Genomic DNA, 26,326 nt, shown 5'->3' on the forward strand with positions numbered 1-26,326 from the left:
TAAAAAAAATAGTATGTCAGCTTCAGAATTTTGATGTGTATGATGCTTGGAGGTTGCAATCTTCCTGGCCTACAGCAGCTTGCCCTGTGTGAAGAATGATGATCAGTCCTAGGAGCAGAGGAAGCATGCTCAGAGCTGATGCCCACATGTCTGCTGGCACCCCTACTTCCCTGGTAAACTGCTCAAATCTTGTGCTTTCTCTGTTTGCTCTATTGTCCTGTACTGTTCTGACAAGACTCATTAATCTTTCTTTAAGCCTTCAGCAGAGCTTTAATACATATCAACTAAAATCCTGACCAAAATATTTTTGCCATGACATTTACTTACTCAATGTACCTATGAAACAGTGAACTTCCTCTATCTTTCACATCTGTGTTGTTGCTAGACTGAATGAGTAGATTAAGAATTAATGAATAGAATGACTAAATTGGGTGGTTGACTGCATTTTACAAAATTATTTAATTTCAATCTGAATATTGTTTTACATGGACTAACTCAAGTCTTTTACAAGGTATTTATCATTATTAAATTGACAATGAGCACAAGTCCATAAATTATGAAGCTCCAGAAACTATAATGTTTGTAATCTGCTATACAAAAATCATTTTATAAGGAAATTTCAAGGCTCCACAATTTTTCTATCTGAAATATAATCATGATGACACTTCTCATCCTTTGTTTCTCCAAGATATCCAGAAGTTTTGGTAGTGCTGTCTATAAATGTAAGTAATTTTGTTACAAAAACGTTTGCTATTAATATCTAGACTGGCTGAAGAAATACACTATTTAACTGGAATTACACACTGATAATAGAATCAGCCTCTTTCATGAAACAAAAAGTTGGCCTCAGGGACAGAAGTTTCTTCATTCCTGATTAACAGAGTACAATTTAGAGATGTGTAAGCCATTCTTTACATCACACAACGTTAGCAAAAAATGCTTCTTAGACACCAGTATAACCGAAGGCACTGTAGATCCTCACCTAATGCCCTTGCTTTTCTTGAAAATATCTTGTAAAGATGAAGTAGTGAGAACTATAGATTACCTTATGCAGCTAATGAGCTGGTTTCAATCTTCTAGGACAGGTCCTTGTTATTTTAGTCATTTTGAAAATCTATCTGCTTGTTAGCAAGGTGGCCTGACTATACTAGAATATCAAAAAATAAAGCAAAATTTCTGTCTTATATTTTGGGTTTGGAGTCTACCCTTTAATGGCTGAGCCATCTCTCCTGTCCAAAATTTGTTTCTCAAAACTGCTAAAATTGGCCAGGATGAAATTCACTGCTCTTGGGAATCAGAGAAAAAGAAAACATCATTTTTTTTTACTCTAATAACTGTCTTTAAATACTTGACCAATTTAGTGAATTATGAATTGTTTCAGAGAGCAGGTAGATTTCTGCCCTAAGTCACAGTCTGTCAAAGTTTGGTTACATTTTCTAGGAGCTCTTTTAATATAACACCTAGCTAATGGGGCGAATATTTTACATAAGGTAAAATGCTTGCTAGTGGCAGACATGCTCAAGTACAGTTCAGCGATGTGAAGACTAGCATTGCTGTGAGACGGAGATGAAACCCCCGATGTCCCCTGAGTGCTGTTTTACCTTCCTCACTGTGGCTGCATCTTAAACCACTATCGTCCTAGCAGCTCAGGCTCTAACCTGGGGTAATTCTGTTCCCAGACACAATGGCTCTGTTGCTACCTTTAAAGGTAGTTTTAATTAAATCTCTATTGTTCTAATAAACGTCAAGATTCAAAGGCTAGGGTGAAAACCTGCAAGCTCAGAGAGTTAGAGTATCAACTGGCTAACTTTCTCTCTTTACTGGCTACCTGGAAGCCTCTCTCCTTCCACATGCTGCCCCCAAAACCCACACTATTTTCCTCCCTGCTAATTCCTGCCAACTAATTGTTAACCACTAGCTGCACCTCTCTAGTTAATTTCATTTAATTAACGCAAACGGAAGACATCTTTATATAGTTCAAGAAATGAAGCATAAACAAATGCAAAACATCGTTACCTAGTTAAACAACTATTCTACAGCACATAAGACTATTTTTTAATTGTTATAAGAGAAAATGTCACAGATAAATATTAGAAGCATATAGTAATTTAACCTCATTATCTTACTAAAGAGTAACATTTTTTTATCCCATATCGCATACCTGAAATCAGATTGAGTTGTAGATTGCATCTAAGAGATTCTATATTTTATAGACTTCACTATTGATCTTAAATGACCTCAGAATGTTTAACTATCCTTAGAAAGTGACTTTCTGGAATTTTGATGGATTAAAAAGAAATAACAGCTGTTCCTCATTTAAGATCAAGAGGAGTGATTTTTCAGGGATCAACTTAGACAAGGTCCTAATCATTAGAACAGCAATTCTACGTTTAGTCTAGGCTAGAGCCCAGCCCTAGACCAGGTAAGATGGGCTGAGGTGGATTCTCATTGTTATTCTATGAGTAACCCCAGCTCATTCAGCTATTATGGGTTGGCCTGCATGCATTCACAGATTCTTTAAAGGACACTGCTTTAGTATTAAAAACACTTGGTTTGATGCATACCTAATTAGGCGAAACTTCAGAATGGCATTCACATTTCAGAACAGTAACTTTTACAAGTCATTTTGCTATCATTTTTTCTTCTTACTGGGTCCTGTATGACTAGAAATGTATAACTTAATTAAAAATAAAGATTGCATGATTGTCTATGGTGTGATCAAAGTCATAAAAGTTAGCAACAAATGGGATTAAAAATAATTACAAATGCCAAATGTGAGAAAGCACAGTGAGTGTCTAGATATATTTGCTAACTCAGAATTCAGTTAGGGAATTCAGCTGTCTGTGGAAGTCTAGTTCCATTTTCTTGTGGTTACAGAGGAAATGATCCTCTGCGATATGACCTTTCAGTTCTCCTTGGAAGTAGTTCATTTATTTCAATACCTTTATGCAGAAATTGGTCTTATTACAGTCAATCTGCAGGCCCTGCTACATTGTTTAATTAGACATAATGACTTACTGGGAACTTTTGGAAAGTCAGTTGTCCCAAGGTTCTGCATTCAGCAGGACTTGGCACATCATTCTCAACTGGCCTCTCACAGAAAAACTTCTCTGTAAAGCTAATTGCAATTTTATGATAGAGAAATGTTTACAATTAAAATTGCTTAAGTGGTAGATGAAACCTCTCATTTATTTACCAAAGAGGCTTTTAGGAACCAACGTAAATTACTTTTTAACTTTGACTAATTGGATCATAGTGAGAAAAGAAAATATTGAGGTAGATTTTATTTTGTTTCACTTAGATTTCTCTCTTGGTATGCAGAATCTATATTATCCTGATGTCAAATCCAGACTGAATTGGTAAACTGCCTCTCTTACACTCAGTGACAATAGTGGAGACCACTGCACATCTGTCAAGTAACATCTCCAGTGAATGTATACTGGCATTGTGTGTTGGAAACAGAATGAAAAGTTTTACAAGAAAGAATGTATAGCTCCCTTATAAGACAGAATTTCAAAATGGCACACCAGATACAGGTCTTATATATTTCATTTCTTTTTCTCATCAGCAGTCATCAGCAGCCTATTTATTGCTGTGAAGAAATGTTTCAGTTGTAACTAAAGCCCCAAAGCAATTGATTTGGGGAATATGATATTACATGGGTTGAGCCTGACCTGCTTAAGCGAGCTAGTCCTTCAAAGGAATGTAGCTCTTCTGGGAAAAATCCAAAGCACAGAAAAGTATCTCAGTCCTTCTTTGCTACTGTACGCCAAGACTGTATAAGTTTAACAATAATGAAATCATTTATTTCAATTTATTTCTCACAGTCCTGGAGACTGTGACACCCAAATTCAAATTTAAAGTTTAGTGTCTGCTACAGGCTTACTCATCTGTCCAAGACCACACTTCTTACTACCACTGCAGTAGAGATGAAATTTTAACATGACTTTTAGAGAGGAAGTATATTCAAGGCATCACTTAGGAATAGGAGATAGAAATTCTTTTGTAAATTGAAGAAGGCAAGAATGGAGAGTAGTCTCAGGAAGGTGGTAACAGTCCGCTAATAAAAGCAGGCAAGGACTGGGCTTCTCACCTAATGAGTAAGTTCTGCCTTACTTGAGTAAGTTTAGAAGAGCACTTCACAGTTCAAAATGAGAATGCATCTTGTAAACACTGGTTTTGATGACATAAATGATAAGTAATTCCAAATCTGGTTTTTGATCTATAGATTGAGTTAAAACTAGCTGTTAATTTAAGATACTGAGTATGCGGTGTATTTCTTATAAAGCAATAGTAAGGTACCCCAGAAAAGCACAAAGCAAAAAGACACAAAATACAACATAGTGGCTATGGGTAGGGATAACCTCAGAGCTATATTACAGCAGAACATCACATGGCTGTTGTAGATTATTATTTAAGGGGTGTTTCTTTTGTTTATGTTGCATTTGTTTAAATCTGTGAAGCTGTGTTACTGTGCCCACCTAAAACACCTGATGGTCTAATAAAGAACTGAATGGCCAATAGCAAGGCAGGATAAAGGATACACGGGGCTGGCAGATTGAGAGAATATACAGAAAGAGAAATCTGGGAGAATAAGAAGAAGGAGCCAGAGATGGAAGAGGACGTCAGAGGCCAGCCACCCAGCTACACAGCAAGCCACGGAGTAAGAGTAAGATTTATAGAAGTAAGAGAACGGGAAAAGCCCAGAGGCAAAATGTAGAAGGGATAAGTTAAGTAAAGATGGCAAGAAACAAGGCAAGCTAAGGCTGGGCATTCATAATTAAGAATAAGCCTCCATGTGTGATTATTTGGGAGCAGGGTGGAGGGCCCCCCAAACTAGCAAAAGAGAAAAAAAACAAACAACATATGACCATTCAAAGAGTCAAAGGTAAATAACCACCATAAAGCAACACTGACTAGCATGCCACAACTGTCCTTGCTTCACAACAATGGACTTCCTATTCAATTGGCCTTACAAACTGGAAGGTGGACACCACATGCTGGGTGTATTGTCACATCTGAATAATCTATATAAGGCCAGCAAAAGGGGATAACTCTAGTCCCTGAAAATTCTGATACATTCCTGGGATTCCTCAGGCTTTCTCCAAGTCAATTGAAGATTAATCCTCCCCTCAATTCAAGTTTACACAGTAAGTAAATTCTCCAAAGGTCCAGTGATGTTTCTGTCCTGAGAAGTTCTGTTGTCTTGGAAAAAAAAAAAAAAAAACTCTCTGATCCTTACTGATTCTTATCTCTAACTTGTTTCTTTGGCAGTGACAATAACCTGGAAACACTGAGTGGAGGTTTCAATCTGGCCACCCTATGTGTTTTTCACCTTTCATCTTTAGAAATAGTAGAAAGCCAATAATATGGCTCAACAGAGCACCGATCTTTTAGGTCGATGAAATTTGTGTCCCTACACTGAGATAAAAAGTAATGTATGTAGCATTAACGAATGTATATTTGTGATATAAAAAGCCTACAAGGAGAATGCCAATTTACTACATGATTGCAATCAGGAGTCAAACAATAAAAAGTCACATATTAATATAGCCAATAAAATCCTACTTCAAGCTGTAGTTTCTTCATCTGGGAAATGAGAAGTTATGGCCAGTCATCTGTAGAATTTATTTCAGATCAAGTACCCAAAATTTAAGTAGCTGGAAAATAAGGGTACAGGCCATAAGATAGAGAAAAAGTATAGTACTTGAAAAAAAGAAGAAAAATCTTGGATTAAATTCTGCCTATATTATATACAAGGAGCATAATCTTAAGAGAATTATTTCATACTTGGACACTAATTCTGTTGTTTGGAAAGTAAAATATTATTATTCTAACCTAAAGCTCTTTGCAAAGATCAAAAGAATTCTTCTGGGAATTGACATTCAGAAGGGCATTGTGATAAATTCTCCCATTCTCCCAAACAATAGCATTGTGATACAACTAATGAACACAAACCACTTAGAACTCTGGGAATTAACTATAGCAGAGAGTGTCCAAGTACTCTCATCCCTGGAACTCTTAGAACTCTTAAAGCAAGTAATACATTGCTCAAACCTTTGGATCCTGTGATTTTCATAGTCAATGGAAAATTAATAGCACATACTGAACGATCAATTGTTAAGGAAGGAAACGTATGGCAGTAATGAGATAATGATGAAAAATAGGATTTTTAAATGCATAGGATTTAGGTAAAGTTTGAACAAGTTTTACCTCCCTGTTCAGAAATAGGAAAAAGTTAAGACTCTAAATTGATTAGAAGCAAATCAAATCAATAATTGAAAAATCCTAAAATCAAAGTTTGGATCTTCACACACACACACACACACACACACACACACACAATTTTTATACATTAGCAATGGAAATTTTGATTATTAAATCAGTGAAAATATACATTTAATAATAATAAAAGTAAGACAATATACAAAATAAGTTTACTAAAGAAGTTCAAGAATGAAAGGTGTGTCATACTTAAATGAAAATTAGGCCAGGCGGTGGTGGCACGCGCCTTTAATCCCAGCACTCGGAAGGCTAGAGGCAGGGGGAATCTCTGAGTTTGAGGCCAGCCTGGTCTACAGAGCAAGATCCAGGAAAGGCGCAAAGCTACACAGAGAAACCCTGTCTCGAAAAACCAAAAAAAAAAAAAAAAAAAAAAAAAAAGAAAGAAAATTAGTAAATACACTGAAAACTCTTAACAATACTGGACGATATTGATGACACATGTAAATTAAAATACTTAATTATTCATGAAATATGATGCATATTAAGGTAACAGACCTTAAAGTTGATGTTCATAATTAACATAATCACTTTTGATATCCCATAATCTCTTTTTTACAGTTTTGCCAGAAATTTATAAAGATCGAAATAGACAAATTTTCTTTAAATTCTCCCAACTCTCAGTTTTAAAACCAAGTGTAAATTACAGCATCCAAGACAATATAGTACCAGAATTAAGATGCACACACAGGTCAATAGAATAGAGTTAGATATCAAATAAGGTAAATTGATTTGAACAAGGTATAAATACAATTAACTAGGGACAGTATTGACTTTAAAGAAATGTTGCTGTAATAACTGAATATTATATATTAAAAATGGTTAAATAAAATTGACTTTGGAACTGAGTGGACAGTTTTCAAAACAAAAATAAATATTAAAAGCTAATAAACAAGTTAAAAATGCTCAATATAATCTATCTGGGAAATTCAAATTAAAATGACATTGATATTCTATTTCACCTCAGATAGTGGGAAAAGAACATTTATTCACTGTTATGGGGTATAAGCTCATACAACCACTATGGAGATCATTGTGGTGGTTTCTACAAAAGGTAAAAATTATATTTAACACATGATTCAGCAATACCATTCCTGGGCATAGTCCCAAAGATGTATATTTCCTACTAAAGAGATGTGTATGTACCCATGTTTACTGCTGTTATATTCACAAAATCTAGGATGTAATTACAGTCTGTGTGTCCAGCAACTGATGAGTAGATAATGACAATGTGGTATATATATATAAAACAAATTTATTCAACCACAAAAAAAATTAAATGGTGAACATATCTGTAAGTGTATGGATCTGGAAAAAAAGGTAAACAGATTGATTTAATGCAAAAAATACAAACATCACATTCTATTGCATATGATGCTATAATTGAATCTTTAGATTTTTTGTTTTTAACCTGGAGTTAACTATAGAGACCATAAAGTTATTGAGGGAGAATGAAATTTCTGAAGGGAATGAATATAGTAAAATATTCATAATGTAAAAGCAAAGGAGGAAAGCTGTGGGTAGACAAGTTTACATGGAGACAAATAGGAGTGGGTGGGAAATGAAAAAAGGTGGGGAAGGGCTAAGCAAAGCAAAAGATGTATGAAATGTCATGTGTCAACTCATGCAAATTAAAAAAAAGTTTGGTGGTACCCTCTGTGGCTTGAAAATACTGCTCCTAAGATCCATGATTTATTAGAAAAAGAAATAGTGTTGTATGTGGGACACCTCCTTATGAACTGTTCATTAGGGAGACCCCAGAGGGCACCAAAATGATGCTTGCCTTTGCCATTCCCCTTGGTGGTATACCAGAACTAAGTGACAAGATCTGGTTACTGAAGACAACACACGCGTTGGTTGCATGGTAGAAAACTGTTCGATGTGCTGAAAACAAATGGCACTTTGCCCTAAAGCAGACAAAGGTACCTCATGGAAGAGGTAGGCAGAAAACAGGAGCTGGAAGATGAGGAGTTTGGTAAAATGTGCATTTCTAGAGGTAGCATAGCTGTTGCACCTGAGAACATACTGTAATGGGGCTTACCTGAACAAGACCTACATAAGGCTGAGCCCATCAGCATTCTCCCATGTGCACCTGAGGGGTGCCTAACACTTCATCTCCACCGGGTGATTTATATAAAAGTTATAGGTGAAGGCAGTCATATTATTCAGTGGTGCAGTTCCTGGTACATTATCCTTGCTCAAGTAAATAAACTCGCATCAGGTGCTCCCCCTATAATGAGTTTACAGTAGGACTGGCACTTAGGAAGACGGTATTTGTTGCAGAGGGAGGGAGAGAAAAAAAGAACAAGAAGAGTAACTTGGATTAAGGAATAGTATATATGAATGAAATTGTGAAAAAACCAATTAATTAAAAAAATTATTCTGAAGCCCTTGTTTACAATACACACACACACACATACACACATGAGAGAGAGAGAGAGAGAGAGAGAGAGAGAGAGAGAGAGAGAGAGAGAGAGAGAGAGAGAGCTCTTCAGGATGTATCTACTATTTATAGGTAGATTTTACAAGAAAAACAAAAAATAAGAACAAAATAAAACCAATAGTACTTCATGACTTGGGCTAGACAATAATTTCCTAGATTGTCTTGGTTAGGGTTTCTATAACTGTATCACTGTGGTAAAATTTGTGACCACAAGCAACTTGGGGAAAAGGGTTTATTTTATCTGACACTTCCAGACAATAGTCCATCATGAAGGAAGTCAGGCAGGAATTCAAGTGTGGAATCTGGAGGCAGGAATAGAAACAGACAAGGGGGAAGCTGCTTACTGGCTTGCTCCTCAGGGCTTGCTCAGCCTGCCTTCTTATACAACTCAGTATCATCTGGACAGAGGTGGAACTGTCCTCCCATCAATCATTAATCCAGAAAATGATCTATAGACTTGCCTGTAGCGAGCTGAAAAAGGGTTTTCTCAATTAAGATTTCCTCTTTACACATATGTCTACATATATGTCAATTTCATGAAAACCAACCAGCACATAGATGCTGTGCTTAAACACAAGTTCAATACTATATAATTTAAAATATGTATAAATAATACCTTGTGCTGTATTGATCTGAATGAGCTCTCACTTTCGCTGACAAATTCAGATATATCCCTTTACTTTTAAGTAGCCCACATGAGATTTTAAGATTAAGGTCCGTTTAGTTTCATAACTGAATCTCCCAAATAATTCGTTTTTCAATTAATTAAATTGACCTATTTCTTTTTTTCTAAATAGAGGATATACTCATAGTCTGTATGTAAGTATGGTACATAGACACGTGCATGTACAGTTGTCCACAGAGGGCAGAGGCATCAGTTGCCCTGGAGCTGGAGTTGCAGGCATTTGGAAACTACCCAAAACTGGTGCTGGGAGACAACCCAGGACCTATGCAAGAACAGTTAATTTCTCTTAACCACTTAGCCATTCCTGCACGATTATAAATCGGTGTGTTTTTACGGAAGAAACAAAAGAGGTAAATCGTAATTCTAGTGACTTGTCCTGATTCTGGTGATTCAATGTCTTCTCCTCTTTGTATTACACTTATGAAGTTTTTGTTCCTTATATGACCATGGATTTTGGAACTTTTACTGATTCAGAATTGAGATGGAACACCCTTTCCTCAAAGGCTCCAAGACATTAGTCTTCAACTTTCCTAACACTGTGACCCTTTAATACAGTTCCTCATGCTGTGGTGACCCCCAACCATAAAATCATTCCGTTGCTACTTCACAACTGTAATTTTGCTACTGTTATGAATCCTAATGTAAATATCTGATATGCAACCCCTGTGAAAGGGTCATTTAACCTGCAAAGGGGTCACAACCCACAGGTTGAGAACCACTGCTCTACGAGAACAAGGGTTAAGAGCAGCCTATCTTCCAAGTAAATAGCTTCTGTGTTTCACGTGCTAAGCAGCCAAGCTTGTAACCTAAGTGCACACTGCTCTTCACTGGAGGAAATTTAGAACCCTCACAAGTCACAGACAGGCTTTGACTTAAAAGTTGAGGCAGATCAGTTGTCTCTTCTCCTCTTTTTCCTTAGTGTTAACCTCAGAACCAAATGTTTTCTAAAAATTCCCATTTTTAAGATCCTGGCACATTTTAAACACATGCTACCTCTAACTTCCCTAGAGTTTGTAGATATATTTACTAAGTTAAATCATCGTGAACTACTGCAACAGAAGAAAAAGGGGGTGATTTGGGATAGAAGGGAGAATGTTCCTCTTTCATTAACCAGATGGAGAACATGATAGCACAGTGGTTCTGATACAGTTTGGATTTGGCCTGCATTCTCTGATCCACTGGGAATGAGTCCAGATTGCCTCTATGCAATATCAAAATTGAATGTTAATATCTTCCCCAATAGCGTATGGCAATGTCAAGGAAGCTGCCGACTGAAGAAACACATACATACATACATATGGAATGAATTTCAGAAGAGCTGAGTCAAGATCAATAGGAGGACCAGAGCAAATGAAATCACTAAATACAATGATTTCCATAAGGCTTGGTATTGAAAAAAACACACACTAAATAAAGAATCCCAAAAGCTATGCACCATCAATAACCCAGCTTACAGAAGACAGCAGTAATAAAAGAGAGGAGGGAGATTTCTGCTTCAACAAGAAGGCAAAGAGTTTCAAAGAGCAACTGAGGTGAGCGAAATGCTAAGGAGAGTCAAAAAACTCCAGCACTGTCCACTCCACATTTTCATATGAATGACAGAGTAGACTTTGTGTTGCCCATTTTTGTAATTAGGAAGTTAAAATAGTTCATGGCTAAAAGGAATTTCATCTTTTAAAAATATTCAGGGAGATAGAAAACAATCAATAATGTAAATCTCTTTCAAATATATATATGCACATATATATGTACACACACACACACACACACACACACACACACACACACACACACATATATATATATATATATATATATATATATATATATATATATATATATATACAAATTATTTGATATTTTAAAGAGACCAGAGGAACATATTACATGCTCTGTAACTGGAGGTACATGCCATTGAGAGTTGCTTTAAGTGGATGCTAGGAGATAATTCTGGTCCTCTGGAAGAGTAGAAAGTGCTCTTAACACCTGTGCCATCTCCAGCCTTCTCTTTCATATTTTATACTGATGTACACCACGAGCCTTCAGTTGCCTCTCATAAGGTATTGGTTCTATACTTAGCAACATTAGAGTACAAACCAGACATTGGCTAAGAAATCGTGATGAGTCTGAGCACTCGCTATTATATACTGCTTAACTCTAAGATCTTCCTTCTTGTTGTGAAATTTAATAAAAATGACATTGTATCTGATTTTACTCATAGGAACACAAGAAATATTCATAAACACTGTGTATATATTGGTTAATATTAATTCTAACAATAAAAGCTTTCCCTCATAGGGTTCTATGAGACAGTATTGTCACACAACTGCATTGAAGAACTTGAAGGAGAAGGGATTATTGCTGTTTGCAGTTTTAGGAGGTTCTAGATCACAGCTTTGAGCTTCTGATGAGACATTACATCATAGCATGTGTATATGGCTTGGTAGATTGGTTGTCTGAAAGTTGATTGAGGAAAAGGAAGAGACCAGAGGCCTGTACTCTCTTTCTCAGGCATACTCCCAATATCCAAGCACCTCTCATAAGGCCACACCTTCTATAAGTCCATAGCACAGAACAATAGCACTGACTCAAGGACCAAGTCTTTGGGAGCCATTGAACATTAAAACTACAACAGCTTCTTTGATTTATAATAATGATTGATGGCACAGTATCCCAGTCGGTTGGTACATTCAGCCTCTTTTGTTTGCATGGAGATTAGCTACTCTACTTTTTACCTGTCTACTCAGTTGTATCAATTTGGTTCCTGGTAGCAAAACAGTTCTTTCTAATACTTGACTCAGTTTATCCTGTATTGTACCTACAGATTCAAATCCCTTACTACTCACTTTAAACATGATCATATCAGCATCATTTGAAGTAATCTGAATCATAAGTGTGTGAAATATTATTTGGTCTCAGACAAACGAGTTTACAGATTCATATTTATGAATTATGTTTTACCATCCAGACAAGGTAAAACAAGAATGTGTGTATGGGCCAATTGCAAAATAATTAGTCTTTAATATTTTTATTATATCTATTTTTTTGTGTGTGTGAATGTGTGGTCATATATATATATGAAGTTTAGAGGACTATTTGGGGAAGCTGTTCTCTTCTTCTGCTATGTGGGTCCCTGGGATCCAACTCAGGTCATTGGGCTCAATGGCAAGCATTCTTAACCACTGTACCATCTTGCCAAACCTTAATTATTGACTTTCAATTTTTCAAACAGCTCTAATTACTGATTATAGTTCAGTTTACCAAGATACCATTATATATAATTTCAATAGACTATGAATTATATCTTTGCACAATACTAAATATTTTTAGAAAGAAGTTACAAAAAAAAGTATATACTTAATTGGTCTCTGGTACTGAATTATTGTTTCCCATTTCTGATATCAACTCATCGTTATTTTATACCTTTTGTTCAAACAATACTTTAGAATAAGGAACGTTGATGGACCTCCATCCATAATGGCTGACCTAACTCTACACAAGATGAGGACCAGAACTTCTCTTTTGATTCTCAGCAATATTTTTTACAATCCCAGGGTCAGGGCTGGGGATAAATACCTCAGTATAGTATTCTTGCCTACTATCCATGTTGCCATTAATTCAATACCCAAGATAACAAAAACAACATTAACAACAGCAACATGTTTGGCCAAAGCTTTATTAGGATCCGAAGGGATGGGTCAGCTGTTAGCACCTGTTACTCTTCCAGATCTCATTTCAGATCCAGCATCCAGATCAGGTGGCCTAAAACTCCTATAAATCCAGCACCAGGAAATTAAACACCCTTTACTGCTTTTGCAGGCACCCACACAGACATACCAGACACATAGATGTACAGACATACACATAAATAAAATAAAACATTAAGCCTTAAATAACATAATCCAAAATTATTATTGAGCTCTATGGGCTACTGTGAAGCAAGAGGCTACAGAGAAAACAGGACTCAGTAGCCACGTCTGTTACAGTTTCAATCTCATTCAGTAATGATTAAGTCTACAGCACCTTCATTGTTAAGCTTTTAGTTTTCTGTCAAGGTGCATTCCTATTATATTAACCAAGTCCCCAGTGAATGGTCTCAGGCTTCAACTAAACAAAGTTGAAGCTCCACCCTGGGCTGAAATTCAAACATATTCCTCCCAGCAATGTGTACGTCTTCCAGGTCTTGGTTTCTGTTTTCTCAATAGCAGCCTTCAATTCCTTTTATTTATTGTCTACCTTAAAGTAACACAGGCCTTGAAAATCAGAATTAGGCTGAATGATGATGGTACTGACCTGTAATCCCACCATTTGGGAGTGTGGTACAGGAGAACTGTGAGTTCAAGGCCAGTCTGGGATACCTAGGGAAACAATGTCTCAAAAACTCACAGATACAATGACTGTCCCCCCATGGGAGAACTTACCCTGTGGGAGAAGGTGATGATGGGGGAGAGGAGGGGAGGAGAGGGAAGAGGGATGAGAGGGGGATCTGTGATTGTTATATAAAATGAACAAAAAGTTTAAAATTAAAAATAAATTTAAAATTATTTTAAAAGTAAAAGAATAAAAAATAAAAATAATTACATGTTCTCTTTTATGTTTATAGAAGAAAGGAACTGACAGTAACTTGGAGACACACAATGATGGAAATATCGTCTTCTTGCCCACCATATATTTCAAATATAAACTAAATAATTACACACTGGATTGTAGTGGAGCCAACCATTTGTTTCATCATCCTTAAATTTCATATGGGGAGTTCAGCAAAAACTAATTACTCCTGATCATTAGACAGACTGATTTCAAAGACTATGGCAAGAGATAATTGGCAGCATCAGGTTGAATAAACAATCAGTGTGTTTTGCTAAGAGTCTGATTAATTCTAAATATAAATGTCTTGTTTAGTATGCACCATACTGAGTGCCGGCAACATGCGCTTTTCCCTCAGTGCCACATCGCTTTTACAGCTAGTCATATTCTTCACACACAAGCTGAGTGTATTGGACAGCTTACCAAGACATCAAGTTTAGAAGTAAGGATCACCTAATAAACTTACAAATTATCAATTCAAATTATTGTAAGACAAATTAACTCCTTCTGTCGACAACAAAACTGGAAATTAATAGGGTTTTCATTCTTGTGTAAATTTTTTTTTATAGGTGAATGGTAAAATTAATATACAGGGTATCTACTTTATCTAGGCATTTTGCCTACATTATATTCAAGTTTATTTTAAAGGAAACTTGAACCACAAGTAGAAACAAACCTATGCTCATGGTTTTTAAAGGTCAATTTTTAGAAAATGATGAGGATCTCCAAGTATATCACAAAAAGGATAAAAACCTGGAATTCTCTTAGATAATAAAATACGATTAAATAATTAGGACCACTGTAAATGTCATCCATTTTTAGTAGCTATTTTCTTATTTATTTTATGTTACAAATGATCCTCACACTGTATCTAACAGCAAATGAAAAACTACCAAACTTCCCTACTCTTCCCTACTCTGTCTTGCCAATTTTCTTGCTCTGCAATATTTGACCCATAGCAAATTCATTGCCAGATGGGCTCGCTCTCAGCTGGGACTTCTAAATGACCTTTGTTTTTCTACAAGGTCCACAAAATTCCCCGTCCTCAGCCTTAACTTCGCCCATCTCTCAGTAAATCTCTATTTGTATTGCTTATCTGCATTCAAATGTCACCCAAATCCAGCACTCAGATTTACATCTCAAATGGATTAAGTGTTTCTAACATAGATTTTCATAGCTGCAACCTTCCTTAATGTTTTTTGTCTTTGTAACACATAACACTCGCCACTTAATATGTCTGTGTATTTATTTGTTACAAATCCTTCAGTAGCTTCCTAGGAGAAAGAGGATGAATTTGTTCAGCTCCGTATCTTTGGCAGCAGCGCTTGATTCACAGAATAAATGAATTAATGACCACTTGGTGGCAGTTCATGTATTATATCACCTATCTATTGGTTATGCATATATGCTGATGCTATGTTTATAATTTCAGGGTTCCTTGCCTTCAGTTTTGAATATGCCACAAATTCCACTCTGCAAAACATATAATTGACTGGATTGGGCCTTTATTTGATTGAAAAATTAAAGGTCAAAACAAGAGGAATGGTCTTCTCAATATATGGTATCTTCTGAGATGGTTTTTATACAACTATCACAAGGAAAATTAGGGATCCTTGTCTTGGATCTCGTGTGTTCTAGCTCTTTTCATCTGATACCCAGGGGCAGAAGGGAGACTTTGTCATGTTATTCCACAATGGTGCTTGCCACACCAAAGAAGTCTGGTAATTACAGAACCAAGCAAATGCCATGGTTATCTCATTTGTTTTAATTAGTACTTTTAAAGAAACAGTTCCAGAATATTTCTATACTGTGTTTATTGGTGTGTTTCTAAAACAGTGTAACTCAGGGAGCATGTGGAAGAAAGTTAGATTTACTGAGCTCTATTCATGTCTTTTTTCCTGTCTGGTGTCAATACTGCAGGAAAAACATGGCTATGCACTTAGCTCTGTGGTAGGACAGAGGGTCTTTCAGAAACATGCCCAGGAGTGGTATAACTAGACCATACTGTAGTTCAATGTTTAATTATTCGAAAAATCTCTGTACTGATTTCAATAATGGTTGTAGTGGCTTAAATTTTCAACGGCACTTTCAAGGGTACCTCTATCCCCATCTCCTCTTTAGCCTTTGCGGTTAGTTATTTCCCATTCTGACTAGTGTGAGAGGGGATCCCAAAAACAATTTAAATCTTCACTTCCTTGGTGGCTAAAGATGTTGAACATTAAAAGAGAAAATGTATTTATTGTCCGTGTGTGCTTCTTTAGTTGACAACTGCCTGTTCATTTCATCAGTCCACTTATTGAAAGACAGGACTGTTTGTTGTTTGTATGTTTTCATTTTTGGTGTGTGTGTGTGTGTGTGTGTGTGTGTGTGTGTGTGTGTGTGTGTGTGTGTGTGTTTAATTCTTTCTTATATGGAAATCCTAGTTTTTAAAAAATATTTTAATTACTATTTGATAAGTTAATACATATATGGAATGTATTTCAGATCTTAGATTTCAATGATTATATGTGTATGAATAGCAATGTGAGGAGGAAAAGCTATGGAACAGAAATAAAGGGAAACAAGAGTTGGGGTGTGGAGAAGGGACAAAGGATCCATGTGCCAGAACAGGATGGGGGAGGTACAGCAGGGGAAGGGGTGTAGAGAAGAAAGGGAATAAGAAAACTAAAACAAATTCAATTTGAAAAGAGTAATAAGAAAACCTAATATATGTATTCTAAAGTGATAATCTTTAAAAAACATATCAGAAATGTTCATTTTTTTCTTTCTTACTAATTGCTAAAGTTACTTTAGCCACATTTATTGATGATACATATTGATAACTTAATTTTTATGTACACATAAATAAAAATATGAATACCAACAAAATGAATAAAATAATCATTCCCCTATGCCACTGCAATCAATGTGTATTAGGATTTCAGCATATTGCCATTTAATCCTTCTTCAATCACAAAAGCAAACTGACTTTATCTATATTAAATTAAACCCAGATTTTTAAATTACTTCCATTTACATTACCTTCTCTGACAACGTAATATTCTTTACTATGAATGACCATACCTTTTTGAAACTGACCCTTAGTATTGAACAGTCTGTGATCACTTTCTATAATTCTTTTACAACTATAACTTTCTGTCGGTTAAGAAATACCTATTGGAGCCTTATATGTACTAAGTATTATTCACATAAACACTGAGGTAAACAACAAAGAAAAGCCAAAATTTCTGCCCTCAGAGGACTCATGTCTTACTTTAAAAAGTGAAAAAAAGTGCATGATAATGTAATATGTGGTACACTAGAGAGGAATGCTAAAAAGAGTGGTAGGAAAGGACATGCCTGTGGTGATTAAACACATAGATTGAGATGCTCAGAGAAGATGTCCCTACAAATAGTATTTAAGCAAAACCCACAAAGAAGTAAGCATACAAAGCATCCTGGGATGTAGATACTGAAAAAGAGAAAGGACATTTCAGGGAAAAGCATAATCAAGACGAGAGAACTCCTCTCTTGTTCAAGGAGCAGACAGTAGCATTGACATAGAAGAGAGAGATTAGAGATAAAATCAGAGCTGTCCCAGGAGGGGTGTACAGCAGTTTCAGGCTACTCTCGAGGAGCTGGGAAATCTCTGTTGTGTGAGAAGAGGTGCACCATGCTGAACGGATCGTTTAAGCTGATGGATCTGGCTTCTGTGGTAAAGTAGTCTGTAGTGTTAAACCAAGAGAGGGATGCGATGGAGAAGCTACACCAGAAGAAAATGAGAGAAAATCACTACAACCAGAGTACGACAGTGGCTGGAGTGAGACACAGTCAGTTCTGAATTTATGGCCATATCAAAGGTGTGTTAGAAGTAGATCATGAGGGGCCTGGTGAGAGGACTCAGCAGGTAAGTCGGCTTGCCTCTCTAAGCCAGGCAACATGAGTTCAATTCCTCTGGAAACCACATAGAGAGAACCAACCCCCACAAGCTGTCTTCTGACCTCATAAGTGGACTATGACATGCCCCCCAACAAACCTGTAGATGAATGAATGAATAAATAAATGAATGAATGAAAAGAGAATAATAGGATCTAGGATAATGTCAAGCTTTTGGATTTGAATGGCTTAAAGAGAGCATGCTCTATCTATGAGATGGTCAGATCTTGAGACAAGAAGGTTGCCTGTGACGTTACCAATCTTCCACCTCGTTCCAATGGATATCCATGTCTTGACACTAAATAGGCAATGAAATGAACCCATTTGGAATTCAAAGAAGTTCTGAGTTGAGGTACAATTCTGGGGTCTTCAACATACAGACTATATTTTAAATAAATGTATTTACTCGCACATGTCTTTATTTATAGTTCCATCTTTTCCTTTCAATAATAAGTAAGTATTCATAAGATATTGGGTTTGGATTTTCTGACACTTTCATTTAAAATGTCTTCCCAAACACTGTACCTATTTAAGTTTTCTGTATAGATAATCGTCCTACATATTTGCATATGTTAATTTAAATACAAATTACATACATACATAGAGATTTCACTTGTATTTCAAAATTCTTCGCATAGTTGCTGAAAATATGTTTGGTTAGAAACCAAATGGAAATACCATTCCAGCAAAATCTACAAAAAAATACAGACATAGGTATAAATTTGCACATATACATAAATACACAGATAATCAGGTCACAAAGTGGAGGAACTTTGGTAAGTGCATAAAAGGTATGGGAAATACAACATTTTTTTACCTAGATAGGAAATAAAGTTCTAAATATTTCAATAATGCTTAGAAAAATAAAATAGTGAAAAGCCGTCAACCGTTTTATTACAAAAATGCAGTTTTATCATAACCTTTCAAAAGCAAATCACAAAAGTATTTTTCTATTTAGAAATTGACTTAGAGCCTGTTTAAAATAGACTTTAATAAGACTGCAGAATAATGGAATGCTAACTTAGTTTAACATATAATTATATTTAAAAATAAAAATAAGTACTATACTGGCTGCAAACTATATAAACTTACTGATAGGTACTATCCCTTATTTAAATTAATATGTAATAAAGGAAAATATAACCAAGTGGTCGAAATGAGAGAATAATGCAACACATTTAGTCTATACTGCTTAAATAATATATAATCTGGAACCTGATAAACACAAGATACATAATTAATTTACTATATCAAAGTGTAACCAAATTTTTAAAGTTGGAAAATCTTGGGTACCATTTCATTTAGTTGAGTCAATATATTTCTAGAACTATGCAGTACCAGGTAGAGTCTTTTGCTTTCCAGAAAATATACATGTGCAGTTAGGAATAATAGTGCATTCATATAGTCCTTCTAAGGAGGAGAAGGATAATAATTTGAGGCCAGTCTGGGGTACATAGTTTGACTGGGTCTCAGAACTTATGGTTGTATGTGTGTGTGTGTGTGTGTGTGTGTGTGTGTGTGTGTGTGTGTGTGTAAATAAGCAATGATCTAAAAAGTCAAATAACAGTACTTTATCAGGTAAATTTATTTTAACATGTCATGATGGCTATGGCTTACCATGTTATTTAAAATAATAGGGCACATTATTACAAAACCTTTCCCTTGATAAAAAATTGGTATTCATTTCAGATAATCATCTAATGTATTCAAAATATTATTTAGCACATTTGCCTACTTTCATGCTGTGCTTAAATTAGCATGCCTTTTTTGATTTCCCCAATCTCGTTCCTACACCCCAGTAATTTTCCTTAGAATGCTTACAATCAACATAATAATTCTGAAACCTATTGTACATTCCTCTGCTTTGGTTTAAACCACTTAATTCATTGCCACCTCTCATTCAAACAAAAAATATGTCAACATTACAATATATCATCATAATATCAATGTGCGGTATATGTAGCAAGAAACTATTTTTGATTTACACCACCTCAGCTCCCTTTCTATGAACTCAGGTTTGTTTTGGGAACACTGGCAATGAATAGTACATAGACAAAAATCCTGGGGAAAGGGCAACATTTCAATTTGATGTTTTTAAAATGGTATTTAAATAATATTCTCTTAATTTTAATGTTAAAGGGGGGAAAGCTGGTAATTGGAAAATCTTGAAAAGGACAGACAGTCCATGGCACTTGTTTTATGTGTTGACAAGTCATATGCAATAGTACCAACAAATGGGGAAATGTAAAAAATAATGGTTTGGACTGAAGATTAAACTTGTCATGCAATCTCTCATCTCAAAAGCCATGAGAATAAGGTCACCAAAACACACAACTTTGAGGTGTGCGTTAACTGAGAAACTTGGGAATGTTTTCAAGATGTATGCTGACGAACAACGCTAATATAATCCTTTCAAATAAGTATATTTTCAGTCAGAATTTATTACAATCTTTTATTTCTTCGTGTTTTGTCATGACTAAACAGTTTCTAGACACTTGAGAAAGATTGTACCCTTCTTTTTCTGGAACTTTTCCATTATGATTGTATATTTTCAAACAGGACTTTTGATGTTCAGGTAGTGTGCTATGTTATCTATAGACAGCTTCTGGACTGGGGGATAATTTTCTCATTCAGTTGCATGATGAAAATGTGTAAATGAAAGAAGATGAATCTTCCTGCACTAATTTATTTTTAAAAAAGTTAACTATTCTCTTAGCTTAATTCTATAAAACATAATTATAAAAGAGGAAGAAAGGGAGCGAGAGAATATGCCTCATTAAAAATAAACAGTATAGAAATTTCAGAAATTGTGTAGAATAAATGGCATCATTCTGTTTTGGGTAAAGTCATGCTTTGGTCTTACAAAACCAAAATCAAATGTCTATTGTTTTAGTTTATCATTCACTATCCTAATAAGGCTCCCATCACTGAATCTCACATGTAAATTGAAGAAGAATAATTGCGCTACATAAGAAATATAAAGCTGGTTGCACATAGATGCATATTAGAACTTAGGAAAATATGAGGATCAAAATGTATTAGTAGTTTAATAACAAATTAAATTTGGAATGCCATATTTACCATTAAGGAATTAATTCATGTGTATCCTTTACATGTCCTGTGCACTTTATCTTCTCCTTCCTTGTGGAAATCTTGAAGAAGACGGCTTCTGAAGCCCCTTACAAACTTAGTTTTATGTAATCTAAAGTCCAGATATGACTGGGTGATGATTGCAGCACCAAGTTTCTACATCACAAGCAGAGATACACTCACCCATTATTAGAAAGTAAATGGTACAACCTAAAAGAAGAGGTTCACTCTACTTTTACACTACTTAAGAAAAATTAAAAGAATAATCAGTTTCCTCTGTGTTTCAGTTCAGTGAGAAATGTACCGGAACTCTCGAAGTAGTTCCCAACAAGTTCTTGCTGGTTTCCAGGAGTGTAAGCGAACCTTTCTTTGAGATGAGTCTGAACCTCTCACACTGATAACACAGCCAGCTGAAACAATCCTGGAGGAAAATGTATTAGAACCACTGGGTGGTCCTTTATAACTCCAGATGTGCATAAACTAGTTGTTTAGATGTGTTGTCTTTTGTAAAATACTCCAAAGAAAAAGTTCATTATTCTTTTGTTTTTTTTAAATGAATGAGATGAATGAATAATATTCTCCACCCTTATAACAAAATATCTAAAATATTTGGTTATACAAAATACATTTATTTCTCAGTTTTAATTTTTGTCAATGCAAAGGCTAAAGAATGAAGGAGAATTATGTTTTTAAAATATAGTCCAGGAAACTAGAATCCTGAAAAGCAAGGGGATGTTAAATCCAAATACAGTTTGGTACTTTCCATGTATAATGTTTGAATTTGGTTATCCATGGCAATAAAACAACAATGACCATATTAAATTAATTAATGTGTGTCAGAATTGTTATATTGTACATAACATTACTAGTTAGATTCCAGTAGAAGCTGTTAAATAGAATTTGAAATAATATTCAATTTTTACAAAATTCATAAACATTATTAATCAATAAAATCAATATGTTATGCTGTAGGAATTACTGATTTTATTAACAGCATTTATTTCAGACTAGTTACTTTATTTGGTGTGACAGTGACAGTTAAAGATTGGAAATCTAGGGTTCTGAACCTAGGGCTCAAGTCAAAACCTTGCACAGGTGTCTTGGATAAATTACTTAACTCATGGCTCTCCATTCATTCATACAAAAATATTACTAAATATAGTAGTTTGGAGAGGTAAATAAACTAAATGGACTAATTAGAACATATCCTAATATAGTTAGCAATGTGGGAGATGTAAGGAATAAGATGCCATATATGATACTCTAATTCTCCTCTCATCTCAGCTATTTTACTAGAATAATAAAAAGTATCAAAGGTACAATCATTTTAATGTTTTTTCCTCAGAACAATAACAACAAAAAATTCCCAAAAGAATTATGTTGTATATGGAAATACAAAGATATGAGGAAGAAGAATCCAGTACCACATCATATACTGAAGAAAATACCAAGCACAATGTGGTAGCCTAGTACTATTAATAATCATTAACCTCTACGTAAATAATAGTTTGTGCTGGGAACTTTGCCATGCACTTTTCAAACCTGTTATAATAAGTCTCAAATGGAGTTTAAACTGGCAGTAGCAGGTGACAGGTGTTCTCAACCAAGGCTGTATATGGGTCCCAAAAGTAGCTTTCAAAATATTAAAGTTGAACCCTCACCACTAGAGATATAACTGATTTACACACTGTGGCAATTATATGTTTATGTTTATTAAAAGGTCTTCTGGTATTGAATTGTGTATATGTGTTTAAAGGTCACTTTCCTTTTTCAATGTGCATCTGTTTATTTTTTAAATGTGTATATGTAAGAGTCACATGTAGGTAAGAGTCACACATGGGTAAGAGACACATGTGAGTAAGAGTCACATGTGAGTAAGAGTCACATGTGGATAAATAGGAGTCACATGTGGGTAAGAGTCACAAGAGGATAAAAGTCATATGTGGGTAAGAGTTACATGTGGGTAAGGATCACATGCAAGAGTTGACAGACAATATAATAGTAATAATATGTCTCTAATATCAAGTATAGTATTAGGTGTAAATACCCAATCTATATTTCATGTAGACTAAACATGGAAAATGTCCTCAATTTCTCCATATTTTTAACAACACAAAAAAGAGGACAATATTGAGTAATATTTTTTGACATGGTTAATGAAAAAAAAAAGAAATGAGATAATCATTCCTTCTTGGATATAGTATCTCACTATATATCCCAGCTATCCTCAAATATCCTACTGCCTCAGAGTTGTGAAGGCTAGAAGTACAGTTGTGTGTCACCACAATCATGCTATGTAAATATTTTAAGGTAAAGTCTCTATCTAAATAGCATTATGGCTAACAATTTATTAATGATAAAATCATATTTGATATTCTTCTTAAATATTTTTGTTTAAAATATGCAGACAGTAAAAGTACAGTGTGAGGAATATTAATAGATGCAGTATGTTAACTGAGTAAACCTATGCCTTTATTTCCCTGATTTACCCCTTAAACTTTTTTTTTTTTTTTTTTTTTTTTTTTTGGTTTTTCGAGACAGGGTTTCTCTGTGTAGCTTTGCGCCTTTCCTGGAACTCACTTGGTAGCCCAGGCTGGCCTCAAACTCACAGAGATCCGCCTGCCTCTGCCTCCCAAGTGCTGGGATTAAAGGCGTGCACCACCACCGCCCGGCCCCCTTAAACTTTATATAACATCCTGCAGAACAACACACTGCAAGTTGAGATGGGCCCTTCCTTCTGTTTTAATAGAATTCCCCTTTCCTCAGTGTGTGTACATTGAAGAAGTTCCCAAATACACCCACAGTTCATTCCATTGTATAGATCTAATTAGAGTCTATTTCCATTTGTATTTCTAATCATTTATAAGTCTTAGAACATGATAAACTGCTTGGTCTTCATAAGACATGATGACTCTACCTCTGAACAGTGCACTCACTGTACTGCTGTTTAACAAAGAAATACTTCCAGTCTTTAAAATACATTTGTTTGTGTGTTTATATCTCTTCTTATCTGTATCTGATACACAAGTATGTCCTCTGAATCTCTTTCTATCCATTTCTATTTATTCATATTACACTTGAAATATGGATATATTTGAGTATGTCCCTCTGGAAGACACTATGGTGGCCACAATGGGATAGAGTAGTTTTAGAAGGTAAATATTCTACTTCCTCCAGAGACTTACACAGTACTGATAAAGAAAGATCGTTTAAAATTAATGTTATATAGTTTTTCTTTTCTTTTTTTTTTTTTTTTTATATGGAACGCTTCACGAATTTGCGTGTCATCCTTGCGCAGGGGCCATGCTAATCTTCTCTGTATCTTTCCAATTTTAGTATATGTGCTGCCGAAGCGAGCACAATGTTATATAGTTTTATTAGGATCATACTGAAGAGAAAAGAACCAAGAATAGACATGGTTCATATATGTAAACTGAATCCTCTGGTAAGAAACTCTGAAGGAGTAAATTTTGAGATGAGTTTAAATGAGGGTGTGGAAGAATCCAAAGAGTAATAGGAAGAAGTATTTCTGCACTGGGAACAGACTGGGGCATGAGGAAGCAATATGCAGGGACAGCTGAGAATGCATCTGATTATCAGGAAGAAAGCAATGTGGGTTATCAAGGAAGCGTTGGCACACCACAGATAAACAATTGACACTATTCTGAGCACCAAGAAACTGAGAAACAATTGATATGATTAGGTTACTGTCTTAAAATATTCTCTTGGTTTCAGCATGAAGAATAAATTGAAATTGCAAAAATAATGTAAAACACTGCAGTTGGATTTGTGTGACAGAAATAGACATGAAATAATTTCAGAATATGTATGAGTTAGAATCAAAAGGGTTGTTAAATGGATTACACAGGAGATGTGAGGGAGAGTCAAGTTGAAGAATAATTCCCTGGCATCTGGTGTCGTATCATGAGTAGAAATATCAGTCTCAGGACAGTGAGTACTAGCTGAGGACTAGCTTGTAATATGTAAAATACTGATTCAGTGTTTGGAAATGACAGTGAAATTCAATGCATTTTATATATTCATGATAATTGTAGGCAGTGAAATAATTGATATGGAAGTTGTAGAGGAAATTTGTTCTAGAGAAATAAATGTGGTATAGCTTAAGTTCTCAAAAAAAAAATCCATTATAGTGAAGACAAAGATGCCAAGATGACTAGATAAGTTTGAATGGGAGGGTTTTTTTTTTTAACATTTCAGTTAGTTTAAAAAGGAGGAGCCATTTTCTTTATAAAGGAATTGTAATTGTATTCCTGAAGTCACTTATCCGTGTCATAAAACAGAGAAAAAAATCAAAACCAGTTCTCATGTGACATCTTCCTCCATACTGACTAGCTTTCATGTGCTGGACAATGTTGTATGTACCACTAGAAGATGTGAACTTGAGAACTATAGTAATGATCAACCAATCAAGACATCCCAACTGCTGAAACAGTGGCATGAATATTCTGGGATTAACCAACCACTTTCTGATTGGACTTAAATCTTGATTTAAAAATTGAAATACACATCTGGCACTTTTTGGGGCCAAGAATCTGTGATTAGAGAAATTATGGGCCCTAGAGGAAAACCTAATACTATCCCTCTGCTAAGAAGGTGTATTGAACTGACTTCGAATGCATTTTCATCATATGTACAGATTATTACACCTTTCAACCCTCATCAGAGAAGTTTCTTTTTGCAGATGGTGGCAATTAACAAGAAATAACCACAAGTGTTTAGAGTACAAAAATAAGAGATTACAGAATGTCTCATCCTAATTGGCGCATCTTTATCACAACCCCTTCTCCTAGTAAAATGGGATCCTTGAAGAAGTGGAGGGGTCAAAAAAAGTGTGTAAGAGCCAGTTGCAGTGGAAGACTTCATGGAAACTTATTTTGTGGACATAGCAGGGCAGTTTGCACATATGAGTTGACAACAATTGATACGTCATGCACAAAGCCTTTGCATCAAGCTAAACAAAATCTTAGCTTGGCAAGAGGAGGTAAGAAATGAAGGCCCAAACTTATCTAAGGCAGTACTGACAATTGAAAGTCGCTATGAGATAAATATTTGTTTTCTTTTAAGGATGGATGCCTTGGTGGGTGGACCACACAGCATTTAAAATCCACACATCCAAGAGTATATGGGCAGCACCAACTGAGCTTGATGGGTTTAAAAGTAAGAGGAACACAACATTGAAAGGGCTGAGAAGTGGGGTGGGGATCAGAGATCAGTCAAAGGAATTGTTAATATGATTGAAACACTTTGCACAAAAAAACCTCAGAGCTGAAAAGTGCAGAAAACAGTTCTTTTACAATACAGAC

At 35.3% G+C, this 26,326-nt stretch overlaps 1 protein-coding gene and 1 non-coding gene across 6 annotated transcripts in view; both read right to left on the reverse strand.

Moving 5' to 3' along the window:
• The window catches only part of Sgcz (sarcoglycan zeta), a 1,001,745-nt gene that overhangs the window by 646,742 nt on the left and 328,677 nt on the right, over window positions 1-26,326 (reverse strand). The gene's annotated exons all lie outside the window — the stretch shown is intronic.
• LOC128119508 (U6 spliceosomal RNA) lies at window positions 24,256-24,362 on the reverse strand. Its single transcript, XR_008221544.1, has one exon. It is a non-coding gene; the product is annotated as a U6 spliceosomal RNA (small nuclear RNA).

Source organism: Peromyscus californicus, unplaced genomic scaffold (genome assembly GCF_007827085.1).
Source record: "Peromyscus californicus insignis strain IS unplaced genomic scaffold, ASM782708v3 Scaffold_23__1_contigs__length_62951481, whole genome shotgun sequence".
Classification (NCBI taxonomy): domain Eukaryota; kingdom Metazoa; phylum Chordata; class Mammalia; order Rodentia; family Cricetidae; genus Peromyscus; species Peromyscus californicus.